This window comes from Bubalus bubalis, chromosome 16 (genome assembly GCF_019923935.1).
Source record: "Bubalus bubalis isolate 160015118507 breed Murrah chromosome 16, NDDB_SH_1, whole genome shotgun sequence".
Taxonomy (NCBI): domain Eukaryota; kingdom Metazoa; phylum Chordata; class Mammalia; order Artiodactyla; family Bovidae; genus Bubalus; species Bubalus bubalis.
In genome coordinates, this window is record NC_059172.1 from 15,809,159 (window position 1) to 15,833,596 (window position 24,438).

At 37.6% G+C, this 24,438-nt stretch overlaps 1 non-coding gene across 1 annotated transcript; it reads right to left on the reverse strand.

Moving 5' to 3' along the window:
* Positions 1–484: 484 nt before the first annotated feature.
* On the reverse strand, positions 485–591 carry LOC112579761. Its single transcript, XR_003104095.1, has one exon. It is a non-coding gene; the product is annotated as a U6 spliceosomal RNA (small nuclear RNA).
* Positions 592–24,438: the final 23,847 nt, after the last annotated feature.

Consider the following 24,438-nt stretch of genomic DNA (forward strand, 5'->3'; position numbering starts at 1 on the left):
TCCTTGTTATCTATTTTAAATATAGTAGTGTGTATATGTTAATCCCAACCTCCTAATTTATCCTTTCCCTACCTTTGCTTTCCCCTTTGGTAACTATGAATTTCTTTTCTTTTTTTTTTTAATTTTATTTTATTTTTAAACTTTACATAATTGTATTAGTTTTGCCAAATATCAAAAAGAATACGCCACAGGTATACATGTGCTCCCCATCCTGAACCCTCCTCCCTCCTCTCTCCCCACACCATCCCTCTGGGTCATCCCAGTGCACCAGCCCCAAGCATCCAGTATCATGCATCGAACCTGGACTGGTGACTCGTTTCATACATGATATTGTACATGTTTCAATGCCATTCTCCCAAATCTTCCCATCCTCTCCCTCTCCAACAGAGTCCATAAGACTGTTCTATGCATCAGTGTCTCTTTTGCTGTCTCATACACAGGGTTATTGTTACCATCTTTCTAAATTCCATATATATGCGTTAGTAAAAATATGGAACTCTTCACGAATTTGCGTGTCATCCTTGTGCAGGGGCCATGCTAATCTTCTCTGTATCGTTCCAATTTTAGTATATGTGCTGCCGAAGAGAGCACTAAACTTCATTTTCATATATTGAATTGCTTAAAGTGAATCCCATCTATATTCCCATACAGCAGAAGCAGCACAAATCTCCACCTGCATAGACACACACTCCAAACTTTTTATCTATATGATAATCACTGAAGGGAACATAGAGACTCATTTATTATGTAATTGGGAATATTGTTGTAATTTTCAATTTCTTTGAAACTTATATCTCTTGCACCCTGCATATCTACCTTGTTGTTTGTTGGGAAACTAAGGAACGCATATTTAAATAGCTTGCTTTATTTTTACCATTCATCATTGAGACGTAAAATTAGGAAACATCAAAATCCCATAAATACTGGAGGAAATCAGGATCAATATCATGAAAAGAAAATTGATCCAAGAACCATGATTCTGATCTGAGATCTATAATGATCTGGCCTTGTGGAATTCAATTTTCCTAAGGCTTAATATCTTATTTTGTTAAATAAAAGATAATAACTTTTAAGCCCTCAAGGTAAGTACATAGAGAATTATTAAGTCAAAAATGAGCTAACCAACAGAATAACTATTCAGGTATAAATCCGAAATTAACAAACCAAAAAGCTATTTGCAAGTTCTATAACTTGTTTGCACCTTAACTCCCTAGGAGAACTACTGGGCCTAACTACATATAACATTCTGCCTCCTTGATAATCTAGCTAGATTTTCTGCTTCTTTTCACTCTACAATAACACAATCAATTCTTGGAACTTTGCATTGACCACCACCACCATGTTATTCTGGTCTCAGTACCTGAATTAATCCTAGCCTACTGCCTGATTCAGTTCTTTACCATAGAATCTGGTCAATCTATGTTCTTAGACCATCTAAGAACATACTCTTTTGTTATAACTATTAGGGTTTAATTTTGATGGATAGTGAGAAGACCTACTTTTCACTAGACATGTAATATTTGGTTTTTGATTTCTTCAGTTCAGTTCAGTCGCTCAGTCCTGTCCGACTCTTTGTGACCCCATGAATCACAGCACTCCAGGCCTCCCTGTCCATCACCAACTCCCGGAGTTCACTCAGACTCATGCCCATCGTGTCAGTGATGCCATCCAGCCATCTCATCCTCTGTTGTCCCCTTCTCCTCCTGCCCCCAATCCCTCCCAGCATCAGAGTCTTTTCCAATGAGTCAACTCTTCACATGAGGTGGCCAAAGTACCGGAGTTTCAGCTTTAGCATCATTCCTTCTAAAGAAATCCCAGGGCTGATCTCCTTCAGAATGGACTGGTTGGATCTCCTTGCAGTCCAAGGCACTCTCAAGAGTCTTCTCCAACACCACAGTTCAAAAGCATCAATTCTTCGGTGCTCAGCCTTCTTCACAGTCCAATTCTCACATGCATACATGACCACAGGAAAAACCATAGCCTTGACTAGATGGACCTTTACCTCCATACAAATATCTGAAAATGATATATGATAAATGACTTTGTGATAAATGACTCGATGGAGATTAACACAGCATCATCAAAATTTTATTTACATTATATTGGAAATTTGAAATTACTTTCATTGGTAACTGTGGCTGGTTAAGAAGGCTTATTCCTTAAAAGGGTGAGGAAGAAAATTTGTGATAATTAAGAATTCTTTTCTCATGTTCAGATGAGGTATAAGGAATAGGAAAGGAATAAATTATTGCATTCATAAAATAAATTTTCTACTTGAAATATAATAAATATCAATGAACTATATTATAATTATTAAAATAACCAAACCTAAAGTTTTCTGAACATAATGGAAATTATTTAATCTTTTTTTTTTTACCTTCTGATAACCTTGCCTTAAAAAAATTACATTGACTTTGAAACAATCCCAAAATATGTGGAATAATTAACAGAGCTGTAATCACTGTTATAAACCTCCTGAGAACAGTCACTGTAATAAAATTGGCATAGTAAGTTCTACAGAAAAATAAAATCTGGTGCAGCTAAACACGATTAATGATAAACCAACTAATTTCACATGCAAAGAATATTAAACAGTTGTGGACTTTGACTAGTATCAAACTTCCCATTAATCTGATTCTTTGATAAAAGCAGACACAGCACAATACCTTATCTTGCTCAAATATTCAAATCTCATAATCTCGCTGTTTTACAGTGAATTTTTGCTGGCTATTTAGAGTAGAAATAGACTCTAAAAATTAGATGAGACATAGTTGTTGTTCTCTGACTCTGCAAACTCATAAGTGCGACACACAAGGCTTCCCTGTTCTTCACTATCTTGAACTCATGTCCTTTGAGTCAATGATGCCATTCAACCATCTTATCCTCTGTCACCCCTTTCTCCTGTCCTCAGTCTTTCGCAGCATTGGAGTCTTTTCCAGTGTGTCAGCTCTTCGCATCAGGTGGCCAAAGTATTGGAGCTTCAGCTTCAGCATTTGTTCTTGCAGTGAATATTCAGGATTGATTTCCTTCAGGATTGACTGGTTTGATGTCCTTGCTGTCCAAGGGACTCTCAAGAGTCTTCTCTAGCACCACAATTTAAATCTATCAATTCTTCGGTCTCAGCCTTCTTTATGGTCCAACTCTCACATCTGTACACGATTACTAGAGAAAACAGCTTTGACCATATGAACCTTTGTCGGCAAGATGATGTCTGTGCTTTTTAATAGGCTGTCTAGGTGTGTCACAGTTTTTCTTACATGGAGCAAGCATCTTTTAATTTCATGGTTGCAGTCACCATCTGCAGGAATTTTGGAGCCCCCCGAAAATAAAGTCTGTCACTATTTCCTCTTTTTATCCTTTCTATTTGCCATGAAGTGATGGGACTGGATGCCATGATCTCAGTTTTCTGAATGCTGAGTTTTAAGCCAGCTTTTTCACTCTCCTCTTTCACCTTCATCAAGAGTCTCTTTAGTTCCTTTTCACTTTCTGTCATTAGAGTTGTATCATCTGCATATCTGAAGTTATTGATATTTCTCCTGGCAATCTTGTTTACAGCTTTTAATTCATCCAGCCTGGCATTTCGCATGATGTACTCTGCATATAAGTTAAAAAAGTAGGGTGATAATATACAGCCTTGACACATTACTTTCCCAGTTTTGAACCAGTCCACTGTTATATCTCCAGTTCTAATTGTAACTTTTTCACCTCCATACACATTTCTCAGGAGGCAGGTAAGGTAGTCTGGTAATTCCATCACTTTAAGAATTTTCCATAGTTTGTTGTAATCTACACAGTCAAAGGCTTTAGAGTAGTCAGTAAAGCAGAAGTAGATTTTTTTTTTTTTCTGGAATTCCCTTTTGTTTTCTATGATCTAACAAGTATTGGCAATTTGATCTCTGGTTCCTCTGCCTTTTCTAAATCCAGCTTGTACATCTGGAAATTCTTGGTCACAGACTGCTGAAGACTAGCTTGAATGATTCTGAGCATTACCTTGCTAGCATGTGAAATGAATGCAATTTTCCAGTAGTTTGAACATTCTTTGGCATTACCCTTCTTTGGAATTGGAATGGAAACTGACCCTTTCTAGCCTTATGGCCACTGCTGAGTTTTCCAAATTTGCTGACATAGTGAGTGCAACAGTTTAACAGCATTATCTTTTAGGATTTGAAATAGCTCAGCTGCAATTCCATCACCTCCATTAGCTTTATTCACAGTAATGCTTCCTAAGACCCACTTGACTTCATTCTCTAGGGTGTCTTGCTCTAGGTGAGTGACCACACCATCGTGGCTCTCCGGGTCAAGAAGACCTTTTTGTATATATCTTTTGTGCCTTGTTGCCACCTTTTTCTTAATCTGTTCTGTTTCTGTTAGGTCCTTACCATTTCTTTCCTTTATAGTGCCCATCCTTCCATAAAATATTCCCTTGATATCTCCTATTTTCTTGAAGAGATCTCTAGTTTTTTTCCATTCTATTGTTTTTCTCTATTTCTTTGCAGTGTTCACTTAAGAAGGTTTTTTACTTTTATCTCTCCTTGCTATTCTCTGGAATTCTGAATTCAGTTGGGTTTGCTTTTCCCTTTCTCCCTTGCCTTTTGCTTCCCTTCTCAGCTATTTGTAAAACCTCATTCAGACAACCACTTTGCCCTCTTGCATTTCTTTTTCTTTGGGTTGGTTTTTGTCACTGCCTTTTGTACAATGATACGAACCTTTGTCCACAGTTCTTCAAGGAAGTCTATCTACCAGATCTAATCCCTTGAATCTTTTCATCACCTCCACTGTCAAAGGTAGTTTCCAAGATTCTTAAGTGTAAATTCCAATGCTCAATCCTGATAGAAAAATTTGGAAACCCTTGGCCTGGAGCTATTGTGGAGATAGTTTTTTCTAAGTAACTTCAACAATGTGGCCAGTATGTCTCCATGGCCTTGCAAATTGTAAGTAATTTGATGGCTAATGGTTATGCCTTTAGCTCTTTCATAAGTTCATTTTTTAAAAAATCAAAAATTGAGAGAAATCAATAGCATAATGCCTCACCCATGTGTTTTCTGTCAATTGTGGAATCTTGATCCAAATAAAGGATGGGAAATGGGCCTAGTCATTATGTTAGAAGAAGAATTGTGCTGTGCTAAGTCACTTTAGTCGTGTTTGACTCTTTGCAACCCCATGGACTGTATAGTCTGCCGGGTTTCTCTGTCCATAGGATTTTCCAGGCAAGAATACTGGCATGGGTTGCCATTTCTTCCTCCAGGGGATCTTCCTGACCCAGGGGTCAAACCAGCGTCTCTTAGTTCTCCTGCATTGGCAGCAAGTTCTTTACCACTAGTGCCACCTGGGAAGCCCCTAGAGGAAGGGCACTACCCTTATATTATGCATCTTAAGTCCAGTGATTCAAAAGGGTCTTTTTTACTTTGTAATGAACTATTTTTGATTTCAGTAATATTTCTCTGATGAAGCTTCTGCTTTTGCAGTGGCAATTACTAGGACCATGATATTAAGTTGACAAAATGTACATTATTTATTTGGCCTGAGGTAGGTACCACCTGAGATTACTACCTTGTATATGCTTGAAATGTAACCATCAATTCTGCACTGCGTTGTATTTCAAAGATCAACTCCTTTAAACCTTTGTTCTATGTTCTTTTTTACTGTACCTTTTTCTTTGTCTTTCCTTTTCCAGTTTTTCATTTTTATAGCCTCAGGGTTAGCCCCTTGAAAATTTGATGAATGCACATTGGGTCTACACATTAGGAATTGCACAGATATCTTTAAACTACATCTTTAACATTATAGAGGAATATGGTAGCTCCTTTGGATTCTCAACATGCAATCTGGTCAGCAGTAGTAAACTTGGAACTCTAGCTTGAGAGCAACCTAGGAAATAGAATCAATGACAACAGACCTTAAGTGGGCAATTAATATGCATGAGGCCACTTCCTTGGAGAAGGAAATGGGAGCCCACTCTAGTATTCTGGCCTGGAGAATTCCATGGACAGAGGAGCCTGGCAGGCTGGAGTCCATGGGGTCGCAGAGTTGGACATGACTGAGGGACTATCACTCATTCATTCAAGCACTTTGCTAAACATTTTAACAGGAGTTACCTGACAGTTATGAACTCCACAGGAAATGAAGAATTAGAGAGCTCAGTGATACTGTTCAACTCACAGCTAGTAAGTGGTAGGTCCTAATCTCCCTGAGGTCAACTCCCATAAATTACTGACCACCATGACTGAGCCAATGTGTCATGCTTGAAGCTCACTCCAGCCTTTACAAGTGAACCTTCATTGTAATTGAGGCTTGTATATGGGATTCCAGCAGAATCATAAATAGGATAATCTCCTTTAAATTAATTCTGAGTGTATCTTTATACTGAATCTCCTCTGTGTTTTCTTATATTTTTATAAACCCTGGAATTCATTTACTTTAATAAATGAGATCTCTCTTTAATACAAACAACAGATTTTACTGGGATTCTAAATAAATATGTTGACTCACCTGTTTTATATACCTACAGTGCTGTGATATCCTTTACACTTGTATTAAAGCTTTTTTTCCCTTTTTATGTTTTACTACTATTTATTAAATATAAGAGATAATATTTATGATCATGATTATGTTGCATCTCTCTGATCCTTTTCTAGATTTTTAAAATTAAAACTAATTACTTCTTTTTTAAAAATGATAGATCAAGCTGGGGAAATGCCATCTATCTTTTTATGAGAAACTGAGTTACAAAATTATAGCACCCAGAGTAGTTTGGGCAGGAAATCTATAATGTATAGTTGTGCTGAGGACTGAGTCAAAACAAATTGTTACCACTTAACACAAATTAAGTATTGTCTTACCCATATGTGCTTTTTTATATCTCAATATATCTTTTAGTATGGCCAATTTCCAAATGTAAATAAAACTCATTTTCTTTTTATAGTATTTAAAATTAATGATTAAAAAAAAATCAGTTGCATTAGAATATAATGAATGGTTCCAATTATTTCCTTATTTGGTTTACAATATCAAACAAATGTACCAGAATGCAGATAATAGGGAATCTCATCAAAATTGATACTCTCTTATTAATATATATAGATATACTGACAAAATTAAGTAAGTTAGTATAAAATGGTCTTTTATCTTTATATCACCCTGACTTTTTTTTCTCTTTCTTTTTTATTTCTTAAATTATGAGACTATGACAGTACATTTACAGGAGACTTGGAAAATACAGATCAAAGTTACATTAAGTCCACTATATATTGCAGTTATTTTTTAGGCAAATAATTCAAGATTTTTGTTGGAGTTTCAGTATCAAACTCTCAAAAAGTAATATAATGAATAGACAGAAAAATAGAAGGATATAGTAGACCTGAAAAGCACCATGAACCTATTTACCATAAGTGAGATTTATACAATTCTCACATTACAATAGGAAACAAATTCCATTCATGCTACCATAGACTATAAACTAAGAAACACTGGAATGTATCCAGGAACATAAGGTGCAAAAATTTCATGGTCTAAAGGTGTTGAAATCATGCAGAGTCTGTTCTCTTATCACTGTAGAATTATGCTAAAAATCAATATCAAAAGATATTTGAAAATAACTGACATATTTTTGAGTGCAGTGTAACATTTACCAGGAGAGATCTTTGACTTAGCCTGTGAAAGCCTCAATAAACTTAAAAGACTGAAAAAACACAGAGGGTGACTATAGAGAAGAAAGCATTTAAATGAGAAATTAAATGTCTACCTTTAAATGAAGCTATTGTAAAATGTTTTTTTTATCTTTATATCTCCTTGACTTAACTCCCTTATAGTTTCTACTTTTACCATTTTTCTAAAAAAATTTTATGTCTTTCCTAGTCTTATTCTTTTCAATGATGCTCAACTGGAAGGGTAATTTTTGAACTGTTGCTTTTCCATTTCTCTTTCAACTTGGCTCTTGTCTCCATTTCCTTCTCTCTGCACAATCACATCACTCCTTGTCACCCTCATCTCACCAACATATGGCTTTCCTTTTTGTGAAACATAGGTCGGATCTCATCCTAGTGATCTTTAGCTCGAGTAGAAAAATTTCTCCAAATACACCACAATTAAAATACAAAAGAGCTGTTAGATAACAGAAGAGACATATGACAGCCAGTGAGCTTAAAAAATTAATGTAGTATAATTAAAAAATGAGCATATGAAATGGATAAGAAGCCAGAAGAGCTGAAAAGGTATTTGGTGAAAATCCATAATTGCTGCCTATAAGAATTAGGGAAAGAAATCAAAATGGAAAATATGTACCCTATCTGATCAATATTTCTTAACCTTTTCAATGAATTCAAAAGTGAGAATCTTTAAAGCTTTATCTTATGCAATTTTCAAAAATATAACAACTATCACTATATTTCCAGGATACTCCTCAACAGTGAAGCATCTTTACTGCTATAATAACAAAATTTCACTTTGTGCCAGCCTAGACTTAGTGGCCCATTTTCCAGATATACACAATGAAAAGTTGAAATCTAATAAGATTTAAGAAAATAGCTTTTCAAATAGGCTCAGGGGCTGCTGCTAGAAAGTAATTATTTTAAATCAACTTTCAAAATAAATAAACAGATAAATAAATAACACACTCAAGACACAACATGAAGATTGCAGAAGAGTATGCAAAAGAGAATCAAGAACAGAGGGAATTAAATTACAACCAAGCTAAAATAGATACTAGAGCTGTCATCAGATGGCTACTCACTTTATTTGTATTCTCAAGTGCATAAAATAGCATATGTAGAAAAGAAAATAGCAAAATAGAATTTTTCTGTTGATTTTTTAAGAGTGTACTTTGGGCATTCAAGGGGCTTCCCTGATAGCTGAGTTGGTTAAGAATCCACCTGCAAGGCAGGAGACCTCAATTTGATTCCTGGGTCAGGAAGATCTGCTGGAAAAGGGATAGGCTACCCACTCCAGTTTTATTGGGCTTCCCTTGTGGCTCAGCAGGTAAAGAATCCGCCTGCAGTGCCAGAGACCTGGGTTAGATCTCTCGGTTGGGAAGATCCCCTGGAGAAGAAAAGGCTACCCACTCCAATATTCCTGCTGGAGAATTCCGTAAACTGTACAGTCCATGGGGTCCCAAAAAGTTGGACATGACTGAGCAACTTTCAGTTGGGCATTTAAGTTAATATAATAAAAAGAGAAAATAAAAACAGGTTATAACCTAATTAGTAATAATATATGTTGCTCATTTACCTTGTTTTACAATAAAGCATGCATAAGTTAAACTACTCTAGGTTTTCAATGTTTTTTCCTGCTAAAAAATTTGGTCATGGAAGGAAAGCAAATCTAGGGTACAGTCTTTTTGCTGTTTATTTAAAGTGAAGTGATAGTTGCTCAGTCGTGCCCTACTCTTATTTAAAAATTCAATGTATTTCTATATCTTTTGTATGAGATGAAAGATTAACAATTGAGATGTATATAATTTTTATCTCATTTTCAAGTAACATTATCAAAATGTATGTCCATATATAATGAATTATATTAACAAATATTTATTGAGTTTCCTTTAGACAAAGCCCAAGTTTAGGCATTGGCGATCATCTTTTTCTAAATATAATCATTATTACTGTGGTAGATAGAGGCCTCATAATCTGTCCAAAACATTAACAGTGACCAACTACCAAATGCATGTCATATTTCAGTGACTTTAATAATATCACTTAACTGCCTTTTCATTTTAAGCATTTACATAATTATCATGTATTGTATATATACGTGTGTATATATATATATATATGCAAAAAGACAAGTACATTTGTATACTTTTAGAAAGACAGCTTTCTAAAACTATGTAAGTAAATTGTACAAATGTCTGTGATAATTTTGTTTCAAACTAGAATAAATTATAATGGGAATTACTTAGGTGATCCCATGAGCAGAAAATGGTTCAGAAAGAAACTATTAAGAAGGGAACAAAATCCATGCTTTTTTTTCTTCCTAGACTAACCTCAGAAATGCAAGAAAGCATTTTTATCTACAGCCAATATACACTCATAAGCTTGGGAAGGGTTGTTTGTTTGAAAGGGTGTCAAAATTTCATTTAATGGACCTGCCTGAAGTAATGTCTCAGTGCAAGCATTCAAATTAGTGATAATAATGTTCATATTTTATGTGAAGGAACAATATTGGTGTAACCTGGTCACTGATGCAAATCAGGAGACTCCCATCTTATTATAATAATTTCCCACTCCAATTTGATCAGGCTCAGTGACCTGGAGGTAATAAATGAGTAAGTCAACAAACCAAACAACGGATAAATAAATCAACTGCCAATAACATTCTTTCAAACTATCCAAATCCCTGGGATTGATATGTTTAATTAAGGAAAACAAATTGTGCTGTGTTGAATTGCTAATGATGTTGTGAATCAAATATATTTAAATGATTTGTCTTGCAATATTTGTGTACTAATTATATTATTCAATACTGTATGAATAGGCAATAAAGGAAATAAAAATGAGATAATTTTATCATGTAGTGGGTTTTGCTTTATGAAATCATGAGCAATTATTCATTTATTTGAATCAAAACAGAAAAATGCTAATCATCATGACACATAAAAATTATATTTAAGTCACAGTTGTAGATTTAAGGTGCCGTTCTGTAATGAGATCCCCATACTCATAACTTTTGGTCATTATGGTGAATATTTTTCATTCTCTCACTGAACACACTGTGATTAAATTAGGATGATGAGTTCCACCTGACTTATACATAAAGAAACAAGTAAACAAACAGAACAGATTAGACAAAACTAAACAGAGAAACAATAAAACTACAAGCAATAGGATATCCATTGGCTACTGTAACTAAAATGTTTAGAGATTAGGACAAGACTGAATGTATAAACCCAACATTGTATTAAAGGAATCCTTTTCTATTCATGTTTTCTCTGACACTTATACTGTGACTGCAACTGCATATGACGACTTCTTATATAGGGTAAATATTTAGAAAGTTCGACTCTAGCACCAACAGTGTATATTTCAATCACTGTGTAGCCTTGGTTTCCTTATCTCTTCCTTAGCATCCTCAACTGGGCCCTAGTATCCTTATCTGAAAGAGAAGACAACAATAATACCTACACCATATTTTGAGAAATTTGAATGAGCTAATAAAAAAGTGTTTCTCTATCTATTTCCCATGAAGTAATGGGACCAGATGCCATGATCTTCATTTTCTGAATGTTGAGCTTTAAGCCAACTTTTTCACTCTCTTCTTTCACTTTCATCAGGAGGCTTTTTAGTTCCTCTTCACTTTCTGCCGTAAGGGTGGTATCATCTGCATATCTGAGGTTCTTGATATTTCTCCCGGCAATCTTGATTCCAGCTTGTGCTTCTTCCAGCCCAGCGTTTCTCATGATGTACTCTGCATATAAGTTAAGTAAGCAGGGTGACAATATACAGCCTTGGCGTACTCCCTTTCCTATTTGGAACCAGTCTGTTTAGAACCATGTCCAGTTCTAACTGTTGCTTCCTGACGGTCAGGTAGTTTGGTATTCCCATCTCTTTCAGAATTTTCCACAGTGTATTGTGATCCACACAGTCAAAGACTTTGGCATAGTCAATAAAGCAGAAATACATGTTTTTCTGGAACTCTCTTGCTTTTTCGATGATCCAGCAGATGTTGGCAATTTGATCTCTGGTTTCTCTGCCTTTTCTAAAACCAGCTTGAACATCAGGAAGTTCACGGTTCACATATTGCTGAAGCCTGGCTTGGCGAATTTTGAGCATTACTTTACTAGTGTGTGAGATGAGTTCAATTGTGCTGTAGTTTGAGCATTCTTTGGCATTGCCTTTCTTTGGGATTGGAATGAAACCTGACCATCTTGAGTCCTGTGGCCACTGCTGAGTTTTCCAATCACTTCATGGGAAATATATAGGGAAACAGTGGAAACAGTGTCAGACTTTATTTTTTGGGCTCCAAAATCAATGCAGATGGTGACTGCAGCCATGAAATTAAAAGACGCTTACTCCTTGGAAGAAAAGTTATGACCAACCTAGATAGCATATTGAAAAGTAAAGACATTACTTTGCCAACAAAGGTCCATCTAGTCAAGGCTATTGTTTTTCCAGTGGTCATGTATGGATGCGAGAGTTGGACTGTGAAGAAAGCTGAGCACCGAAGAATTGATGCTTTTGAACTGTGGTGTTGGAGAAGACTCTTGACAGTCCCTTGGACTGCAAGGAGATCCAACCAGTCCATTCTGAAGGAGATCAGCCCTGGGATTTCTTTGGAAGGAATGATGCTAAAGCTGAAACTCCAGTACTTTGGCCAACTCATGCGAAGAGTTGACTCATTGGAAAAGACTCTGATGCTGGGAGGGATTGGGGGCAGGAGGAGAAGGGGACGAGAGAGGATGAGATGGCTGGGTGGCATCACCAACTCGATGGACGTGAGTTTGAGTGAACTCCAGGAGATGGTGATGGACAGGAAGCCCTGGCGTGCTGCGATTCATGGGGTTGCAAAGAGTCGGACATGACTGAGTGACTGAACTGAACTGAATAAAAAGTGTAAAGCTCTCAGTTCAAGATCTGATGGAATGTAAGTCTTACAGATGAGTCAGATGTAATTCTTGTTATTGTGGTCAGAAAATGACTACAATGTTTAGAGACCTCACATCTCATACTATCAAACAAATGAGACTCCTATTTTCTCCTCATAACTATGAAGATTCTTACAGTCTATTTTTCCGTCATCCCCAGGTAAATCCTTTTCAGTTCAGTTCAGTTCAGTCACTCAGTTGTGTCTGACTCTTGGCGACTCCATGGATGGTAAACACCAGGCCTCCCTGTCCATTACTTACTCCTGAAGATTACTCAAACTCATGTCCATTGAGTCGGTGATGCCATCCAACCATCTCATCCTCTGTCGTTTCCTTCTTGTCCTGCCTTCAATTTTCCCCAGCATTAGGGACTCTTCCAGTGTGTCAGTTCTTCACATCAGGTGGCCAAAATATTGGAGTTTCAGCCTCAGCATCAGCCATTCCAATGAATATTCAGGACTGATTTCCTTTAGGATGGACTGGTTGGATGCCCTTGGTGTCCAAGGGACTCTCAAAAGTCTTTTCCAACACCACAGTTCAAAAGCATCAATTCTTCGCTGCCCAGCTTTCTTTATACTCCAACTCTCACATCCATACATGACCACAGGAAAATCCATAGCCTTGACTAGCCAGAGCTTTGTTGGCAAAGTAATGTCTCTGCTTTTTAATAAGCTGTCTAGGTTGGACATAGCTTTTCTTCCAAGGAGTAAGCATCTTTAAATTTCATGGCTGCAATCACCATCTGCAAAGATTTTGTGCCCCACCCCCCAACAAAAGAAAAAGTCTGTCACTGTTTCCATTGTTTCCCCATCTATTTGCCTTTAAGTAATGGGATTAGATGTCATGATCTTAGTTTTCTAAATGTTGAGTTTAAAGCCAGCTTTTTCACTCTCTTCTTTCACTTTCATCAAGAGGCCTCTTCACTTTAGTTCTTCACTTTCTGCCATAAGGGTAGTGTCATCTGCATATCTGAGATTATTGATATTTTTTCTGGTAATCTTGATTCCAGCTTGTGCTTCATTCAGCCCAGCATTTTCCATAATATACTGTGCATATAAGTTAAATAAGCAGGGTGACAATATACAGCCCTGACATACTCCTTTCCTGATTAGGAACAAGTCTGTTGTTCCATGTCAAGTTCTAACATTTGCTTCATGACCCACATACGGATATATCAGGAGAAAGGCCAGGTGGTCTGGTATTCTCATCTCTTGAAAATTTTCTGTAGTTTGTTTTGATCCACACAGTCAAAGTCTTTGACATAGTCAATAAAGTAGATAGATGTTTTTCTGGAGCTCTCTCGCTTTGTTGATGATCCAACAGATGTTAGCAGTTTGATTTCTGGTTCCTTTGCCTTTTCTAAATCCAGCTTGAATATCTGGAAGTTCAAGTTTCACGTACTATTGAAGCCTAGCTTGGAAAATTTTGAGCATTACTTTCCTAGCATATGAGATGAGTGCAATTAGGCGGTAGTCTGAACATTCTTAGGCATTTTCTTTCTTTGGGATTGGGATGAAAATTGACCTTTTCCAGTCCTGTGGTCACTGCTGAGTTTTCCAAATTTGCTGGCATATTGAGTGCAGCACTTTCACAGCATCATCTTTTAGGATTTGGTCACGGTGGAGGATTCTGACAAAATGTGGTCCGCTGGATAAGGAAATGGCAAACTGCTTCAGTATTCTTGCCTTGAGAACTCCATGAAGTATGAAAAGTCAAAAAGATAGAACACTGAAAGATGAACTCCCCAGGTAGGTAGGTGTCCAATATGCTACTGGAGATTAGTGGAGAAGTAACTCCAGAAAGTATGAAGAGATGGAGCCAAAGCAAAAACAACATCCAGTTGTGGATGTGTCTGGTGATGGAAGTAAAGTCCGATGCTGTAAAGAGTAATATTGAATAGGAACCTGGAATGTTAGGTCTATGAATCAAGGCAAATTGGAAGTGGTCAAATAGGAGATGGCAAGAATGAACACTGACATTTTAGGAATTAGCGAACTAGGATGGACTTCTATGGGTGAATTTAACTCATATGACCATTATATTTACCTTTGTGGGCAAGAATCCCTTAGAAGAAATGGAGTACCATCATACTCAACAAGAGTCCAAAATGCAGTACTTGGATGCAGTCTCAAAAATGACAGAATGATCTCTTCATTTCCAAGACAAACCTTTTAATATCACAGTAATCCAAGTCTATGCCCCAATCGGTAATGTTGAAGAAGCTGAAGTTGAACAGTTCTATGAAGACCTAAAAGACCTCCTAGAACTAACAGCCAAAAAAGATGTCCTTTTCTTTACAGGGGACTGGAATGCAAAAGTAGGAAGTCAAGAAACACCTGGAGTAACTGGCAAATTTGGCCTTGGAGTACAGAAAGAAGCAGGGCAAAGGCTAATAGAGTTTTGCCTTGAGAATGCACTGGCCATAGCAAACACCCTCTTCCAACAACACAAGAGAAGACTATACATACACACACGGACATCACCAGATGGTCAACACCAAAATCAGATTGATTATATTCTTTGCAGACAAAGGCGGAGAAGCTCTATACGGTCAGCAAAAACAAGACCAGGAGCTGACTGTGGCTCAGATCATGAACTCCTTATTGCCAAATTCAGACTTAAACTGAAGAAAGTTGGGAAAACCACTAGACCATTCAGATATGACTTAAATCAAATCCCTTATGACTATACAGTAGAAGTGGAAAATAGATTTAAGGGATTAGATCTGGTAGACAGAGTGCCTGAAGAACTATGGACAGAGGTTCCTGACATTGTACAGGAGGCAGTGATCAAGACCATCCCCAAGAAAAAGAATTACAAAAAGGCAAAATGGTTGTCTGAAGAGGCCTTACAAATAGCTGTGGAAAGAAGAGAAGCAAAAGGCAAAGGAGAAAAGGAAAGATATACTCATATGAATATAGAGTTCCAAAGAAAAGTAAGGAGAAATAAGAAGGACTTCCTCAGTGATCAATGCAAAGAAATAGAATGGGAAAGACTACAGATCTCTTTAAGAGAATCAGAGACACCAAGGGAACATTTCACGCAAAGATGGGCTCAATAAAGGACAGAAATGGTATGGACCTAACAGAAGCAGAAGATATCAAGAAGAGGTGGCAAGAATACACAGAAGAACTATACGAAAAATATCTTCACCACCCAGATAATCATGATGGTGTGATCACTCACCTAGAGCCAGACATCCTGGAATATGAAGTCAAGTGGACCTTAGGAAGCATCACTATGAACAAAGCTAGTGAGTTCAGTTCAGTTCAGTTCAGTCACTCAGTCGTGTCCAATTCTTTCCGACCACACGAATTGCAGCACACCAGGCCTCCCTGTCCATCACCACTCCTGGAGTTCACTCAAACTCAAGTCCATACAGTCAGTGATGCCATCCAGCCATCTCATCCTCTCTCGTCCCTTTCTCCTCCTGCCCCCAATTCCTCCCAGCATCAGAGTCTTTTCCAATTAGTCACTCTTTGCATGAGGTGGCCAAAGTACTGGAGTTTCAGCTTTAGCATCATTCCTTCCAATGAAGACCCAGGACTGATCTCCTTCAGAATGGACTGGTTAGATCTCCTTGCAGTCCAAGGGACTCTCAAGAGTCTTCTCCAACACCACAGTTCAAAAGCATCAATTCTTCGGCACTCAGCCTTCTTCACAGTCCAACTCTCACATCCATACATGACCACAGGAAAAACCATAGCCTTGACTAGAAGGACCTTTGTTGGCAAAATAATGTCTCTGCTTTTGAATATGCTATCTAGGTTGGTCATAACTTTCCTTCCAAGGAGTAAGCGTCTTTTAATTTCATGGCTGCAGTCACCATCTGCAGTGATTTTGGAGCCCAGAAAAATAAAGTCTGACACTGTTTCCACTGTTTCCCCATCTATTTGCCATGAAGTGATGGGACCAGATGCGATGATCTTAGTTTTCTGAATGTTGAGCTTTAAGCCAACTTTTTTACTCTCCACTTTCACTTTCACTTTCATCAAGATGCTTTTTAGTTCCTCTTCACTTTCTGCCATAAGGGTGGTGTCATCTGCATATCTGAGGTTATTAATATTTCTCCCAGCAATGTTGATTCCAGCTTGTACTTCTTCCAGCCCAGCATTTCTCATCATGCACTCTGCATATGAGTTAAATAAGCAGGGTGATAATATCCAGCCTTGACAGACTCCTTTTCCTACCGGGAACCAGTTTGTTGTTCCTTGTCCAGTTCTAACTGTTGCTTCCTGACCTGCATATAGGTTTCTCAAGAGGCAGGTCAGGTGGTCTGATATTCCCATCTCTTTTAGAATTTTCCACAGTTTATTCTGATCCACACAGTCAAAGGCTTTGGCATAGTCAATAAAGCATAAATAGATGTTTCTCTGGAACTCTCTTGCTTTTTCAAAGATCCAGTGGATGTTGGCAATTTGATCTCTGGTTCCTCTGCCTTTTCTAAAACCATTTTGAACACCTGGAAGTTCACGGTTCATGTATTGCTGAAGCCTGGCTTGGAGGATTTTGAGCATTACTTTACTAGTGTGTGAGATGAGTGCAATTGTGTGGTAGTTTGAGCATTCTTTGGCATTGCCTTTCTTTGGAATTGGAATGAAAACTGACCTTTTCCAGTCCTGTGGCCACTGCTGTTTTCCAAATTTGCTGGCATATTGAGTGCAGCACTTTCATAGCATCATCTTTGAGGATTTGAAATAGCTCAACTGGAATTCCATCACCTCCACTAGCTTTGTTCATAGTGATGCTTTCTGAGGCCCACTTGACTTCACATTCCAGGATGTCTGGCTCTAGGTGAGTGATCACACCATCGTGATTATCTGGGTCGTGAAGGTCTTTTTTGTACAGTTCTTCTGTGTATTCTTGCCGTCTCTTCTTAATATCTTCTGCTTCTGTTAGATGGTCAAGACCAAAATCAGATTGATTATATTCTTTGCAGCCAAAGATAGAGAAGCTCTATACAGTCAGCAAAAACAAGACCAGGAGCTGACTGCGACTCAGATCATGAACCCCTTATTGCCAAATTCAGACTTAAATTGAAGAAAGTAGGGAAAACCACTAGACCATTCAGGTATGACCTAAATCAAATCCATTATGATTATACAATGGAAGTGAGAAATAGATTTAAGGGACTAGATCTCATAGATAGAGTGCCTAATGAACTATGGATGGAGGTTTGCGACATTGTACAGGAGACAGAGATCAAGACCATCCCCATGGAAAAGAAATGCAAAGAAGCAAAATGGCTGTCTGAGGAGGCCTTACACATAGCTGTGAAAAGAAGCGAAGCGAAAAGCAAAGGAGAAAAGGAAAGATATAAGCATCTGAATGCAGAGTTCCAAAGAATAGCAAGGTGAGATAAGAAAGCCTTCCTCAGCGATCAATGCAAAGAAATAGAGGAAAACAACAGAATAGGAAAGACTAGAGATCTCTTCAATAAAATTAGAGATACCAAGGGAAGATTTCATGCAAATATGGGATCCATAAAAGACAGAAAGCTAATGAAGGTGATGAAATTCCAGTTAAGCTATTTCAAATCCTTTTAACCACTCCTAAATAGTAGAAAAATTTGAATCCCCAATTTAATCTGAGGGTGGGGTCATTGCAAGCTGAACCAAGACATATCCACTAAAATTTCAAACATGCTCTTTGTATGCTTTATTATATTCCAGTATATGAATCAATACCTAGTTTTACTATACATACTATATAGAGTATGCTAAATAAGTTGTTATTTTCCACTATAGTCTAACATTATAAACATATGGATAATACCACACATTTTTAAGTATCTGTATACCATTCACTTTTATTTATGCAAAGTAAATCATGAGAAATGTTGGGCTGGAGGAAGCACAAGCTGGAATTGAGACTGCCGGGAGAGGTATCAATAACTTCAGACATGCAAATGACAGCACCCTTATGGCAGAAAGTGAAGAAGAACTAAAGTGCCTCTTGAAAGTGAAAGAGGAGAGTGAAAAAGTTGGCTTAAAGCTCAACATTCAGAAAACTAAGATCATGGCATCCAGTCTCATACTTCATGGCAAATAGGTGGGAAAACAGTGGAATCAGTGGCTGACGTTATTTTTCTGGGCTCCAAATTCACTGCAGATGGTGATTGCAGCCATGAAATTAAAGGTGCTTACTCCTTGGAAGGAAAGTTATGACCGACCTAGATAGCATATTCAAAAGCAGAGACATTATTTTGCCAACATAGGTCCATCCAGTCAAGGCTATGGTTTTTCCAGTGGTCATGTATGGATGTGAGAGTTGGATTATAAAGAAAGCTGTGAGTGGAAGAATTGATGCTTTTGAACTGTGGTGTTGGAGAAGACTCTTGAGAGTCCCTTGGTCTGCAAGGAGATCCAACCAGTCCATTCTAAAGGAGATCAGTCCTGGGTGTTTATTGGAAGGACTGATGTTAAAGCTGAAACTCCAGTACTTTGGCCACCTGAGGTGAAGAACTGACTCATTGGTAAAGACCCTGATGCTGGGAAAGATTGAAGGTGGGAGGAGAAGGGGATGACAGAGGATGAGATGGTTGGATGGCATCACTGATTCAATGGACATGAGTTTGAGTAAACTCTGCGAGTTGGTGATGGACAGGGAAGCCTGGTGTGATGGACACGGAAGCCTGGTGTGCTGTAGTCCATGGGGTCACAAAAAGTCAGTCACAACTGAGAGACTCAACTGAACTAAAGTATGTTTTGAGAGTAGGAATTTTAAAATTTAGAAATTATAGCTCTAGTTTTATATATAAAGGTGAAGTTCACTTGAGACGTCAAATTTGGACCATCTTGGAAGAGTCATCTTCATCTTCTACATGTTCTAAATGTAGATTTAAAATATACTCTTGAATTTCCAACCAAGAAAATGTCACCTTTTATTGAATCCTTTGAATTAGCTGATGTAAATAATCCAAATGTTCTCTCACAGAATTTTTCCAGTCATTTAAATCAAACTTATTACTTACATATAACCACACCATCATTATTCAGATTTAATGTAGTATTCTATAATACGTGAGTCTGTGTGTGCTTAGTCACTAAGTCATGTCCAACTCTTTGCAACCCCATGGACTGTAGCCTGCCAAGTTCCTCTGTCCATGGGATTTCCATTGGTGGTAAAGAGTTTGTATTCTATTTCCAAAGTTTGTCTTTTTAAAGTTTTCCTTAATCATCCAAAATGCCAAGCACATTTTCTGAACTGTGGAGTCAGCAAATTTGCTTCGACTAAAGTCGGAGAAAAATTAAGTCATAATCCATTTAATGTCTTCTGTTGTCAGTAGGAAAGCAAGAACTTTTTGCTGTATGCTGAATGCAAAACAGATGTTGTTCAGTAGGTTTGACTACGGACCCTCAATTTTTAACTTTTAAGACAACATTTAGATGCCAGATTGCTCTCATCACAAGTGTCAACCATTCATTAGCTTAATGGAAAAAGGTAACAGATTATGTATATAATAGTCACCCAGGGAGAAGACATACATTTACAACCCATAACACTTATGTAGATAGATTGTAGACATAATAATCTTCCACAGGAGGGAGAGAGACAAACAATTACTCTAATGGAAAGCAAGAGAATGTGATTAACATTAAATGCTACCCAAAGACAGATACTTGTGATGGGAATGACTTGCAGGATAACTGTATAACTTGGCCTAGAGTTTTGGGCAAGAGAGGTAGGGAAGATAAATGTATTTAGATGCCGCAGTTCGAAGAAACCATTATAGATTTGCCTTTTACTTTTTGAAAGAATCACTTTTTTTTTTCTTTTTCTCCTGGTGTGTAAACTGAATTTATAAAATGGCTTCTTAAGATCAGATCAGTTGCTCAGTCCTGTCCGATTCTTTGCAACCCCATGAATCGCAGCACGCCAGGCCTCCCTGTCCATCACCAACTCCCGGAGTTCACTCAGACTCACATCCATCGAGTCAGTGATGCCATCCAGCCATCTCATCCTCTGTTGTCCCCTTCTCCTCTTGCCCCCAATCCCTCCAAGCATCAGAGTCTTTTCCAATGAGTCAACTCTTCGCATGAGGTGGCCAAAGTACTGGAGTTTCAGCTTTAGCATCATTCCTTCCAAAGAAATCCCAGGGCTGATCTCCTTCAGAATGGACTGGTTGGATCTCCTTGCAGTCCAAGGGACTCTCAAGAGTCTTCTCCAACACCACAGTTCAAAAGCATCAATTCTTCGGCACTCAGCCTTCTTCACAGTCCAACTCTCACATCCATACATGACCACTGGAAAAACCATAGCCTTGACTAGATGGACCTTTGTTGGCAAAGTAATGTCTCTGCTTTTGAATATGCTATCTAGGTTGGTCATAACTTTCCTTCCAAGGAGTAAGCGTCTTTTAATTTCATGCCTTCAGTCACCATCTGCATGGGATTTTGTCCCATGCAGACTTTATTTTTCTGGGCTCTGTCCATGGGATTTCCATTGGTGGTAAAGAATTTGTATTCTATTTCCAAAGTTTGTCTTTTTAAAGTTTTCCTTAATCATCCAAAATGCCAAGCACATTTTCTGAACTGTGGAGTCAGCAAATTTGCTTCGACTAAAGTCAGAGAAAAATTAAGTCATAATCCATTTAATGTCTTCTGTTGTCAGTAGGAAAGCAAGAACTTTTTGCTGTATGCTGAATGCAAAACAGATGTTGTTCAGTAGGTACTATTTTGGAGCCCAGAAAAATAAAGTCTGGCACTGTTTCCACTGTTTCCCCATCTATTTCCCATGAAGTGATGGGACCAGATGCCATGATCTTCATTTTCTGAATGTTGAGCTTTAAGCCAACTTTTTCACTCTACACTCACTTTCATCAAGAGGCTTTTGAGTTCCTCTTCACTTTCTGCCATAAGGGTGGTGTCATCTGCATATCTGAGGTTATTGATATTTCTTCTGGCATTCTTGATTCCAGCTTGTGTTTCTTCCAGTCCAGCATTTCTCATGATGTACTCTGCATAGAAGTTAAATATACAGGGTGACAATATACAGCCTTGACGTACTCCTTTTCCTATTTGGAACCACTCTGTTGTTCCATGTCAAGTTCACACACACCTTAATTCTCTGTGAATATGGTGAGATGTCACTCTCACGATAATATTGGGTTTTATGTCTCAGCTGACCTTCAGACAGGCAGATGATTTTGCTGGGCCTTACCTAATCAAATGAGCCCTTACAAACAAAACAAAATGAAAATGTATTTGTCTGATAGCAGAAGTCAGAGATATAGAACATGGGAAGGGGTGGATGTGATGTGGGATTGAGGATAAAAATGTGTGACCTGAGAAGTGTGGTGGTCTTAAGGAATTGAGAAAGTCTCCCTGGGGCTAAAAGCCAGCAAATGAAGGAAATCCTTGGTCCTACTACTTCAGAGAACTGAATTCTGCAGAGAGAAGGAATGAGCTTGGAATAGGAACACAATTTCTAATAAGAATGCAATTGGCTGACACTTTGATTTCAGCTTTCTGAGACCGTGAGAATAGAACCCAGCTAAGCTCCCCTGGATTTCCAACATATGCAACCATGACATAGAAAAAGTAACATTAGAGAGCAAAGCTGGCACTCCAGTACTTTGGCCGCCTAATGTGAAGAGCCGCCTCATTGGAAAAGACTGACGCTGGGAAAGATTGAAGGCAAAAGGAGAATGCGGCAGCAGAGGATGAGATGCTTAAATATCATCACTGGCTGATGCATAAATATGAGCAAACTCTGGGAGATAGTGGAGGATAGGGAAACCCGGCATGCTGCCAGGTTCATGTTGCAAACAGCTGGATATGACAGCGACTGAACCACCTTGATTTTATCAGAACTAGAAAACCAACAGTTTTACTACAATAGTAAACACCTACAATATGGAATTAAAAATAATTTCAAATATGCAATATGGATAGCCATGAATGAGACAAACATAGACATGTCATCACTGAAAAATAATTCAAAGCAGAGGTGGTTATGGAGAATGTAATCATACATATGTATTCATTTTGACTATTAGGTATTAAACTGAGAAACAGTATTTTAAGAAAGCATTTTTGGTTTATACTGTCATGCTTATCAATATATAATGAAACAAAATATATAGATGAATATAAATTTTGAGTTTTCCTTTTCTTTGAATTACTATATTATTTATTAAATATCTGATTTATCTGTATTTACAAATGAGAGAATTGATTGCATTTTTGATCTGTAGTTGTCTCATGTAGCACATTCTTCTTAGTAAGGAAGTAAATAGGTGAGAAACTTCCTCCTTATTTTATTTTACCATTTTGATTGTGAAAATGATTACAATACATAACAAATACTCCTTTCCATTTAGGGGACTGCAATTTCAGATGTACTCTGGCAGGTAGCAGTTGTAAAGTGGCAGATAAAGAAGAAAGGAAAATAAACCATTCTATTAAAATAGAACACTACTTTTCACGTATTTGGAATCAAACTAACGTGGCATTTCTAGGTTCGAGTAAATACTTCGCTCTTCCCTCATGCTCTTTTCTTTTGTTGGACACGTTGTGTTTCCTGTATTTTTTAAATTTCTCTCTCATGATAATTGCCACTAATTTCTAGGGAAATATGTCCATCACTACTGAATCTGTGATGGAAAATCATAGCAATTCCTTATTTCTTACGTCGTTCTTTTATTTTTCAATTTCTTTTTCTGTCATTTTTATAAGGCTTTGTGATTCTGTTGAGTGTGAATTTTTTCTATATGATTACATTGGGGACACAAAATATTAACATTTGGTGCACTGGGGCAACCCAGAGGGATGGTATGGGGAGGGAGAAGGGAGGAGGGTTCAGGATGGGGAACACATGTATACCTGTGGCGGATTCATTTTGATATTTGGCAAAACTAATACAATATTGTAAAGTTTAAAAATACAATAAAATTTAAAAAATTAGCTTTTCTTTTTCTATGTTATAATTGCTTAGATGTCTCTAATATTAAATGATCAATGTTTTAAATCAGAACTCGATATAGGTATGATTTGTACAAATGAACCATGAAAGTGTTTCACTACGACTTCCAGATGGCCAAATTAGAAAACATTTTGGATTGCCAGAGTTAATGCCTTGAAGGAAGCTGATAAGTTGTCACTCTCTCCACTGTTTTTATTCTTCCAAAATATTAAATGTAAGCAATTCTCAATAAGGTTAGAAATCTGTTTCTGAATCCAAAATGCTTTTTTTAACCTTTATTACAGGACCTTTCTATACTTGAAACTGTCAGTCATACCTTCCTCCAGAAATCACACAATACTCTGAACATCTTGAGTTCTTTCTCCTCTCCACATACTTCTTGTCAATATTTCTTTGTGCTCCTATCCTCTTCTTCCTGGCCATTCAGTGTTGAAACCCCCAATCTTTTCATAGGCATAATTATTTTTTTAATTCTATATTCTCCCTGTAGGTGATTTCAGATCCCAGTGATAAGCAGATCATTCCCTATTCATGTCAAATCCAGTCTATCCTCTCAGCTCCCAGGGAATGTACACAACTGCCAATTTCTAAACTCCTCTTGGATATGTGGCAGCTATCCAAACTTAACATGCCAGAAGTCAAACTCAGAGATATCCTGCATGTACTAGTCATCTAATTCTGTGTAACAAATTACCTCACAACTTGGAGGCTGAATACAAATCAAATATTTATTTTCTCTCAGTTTCTCTAAGTCAGAAATTTGGGAGTGGCTTGACTAAATTATTTTGGCTTGGTATTCAGTCAGGTGTAACCCATGACCTCAGGCATTTAAGACTTGAGGAAAGGTGGAGGATACACTTATAAAGTATATTACTCACAAGTCTGGGCAATCAAGATTGTGTTATCAGGCCTCCTTTACTCTCCACATGGCTACTGCT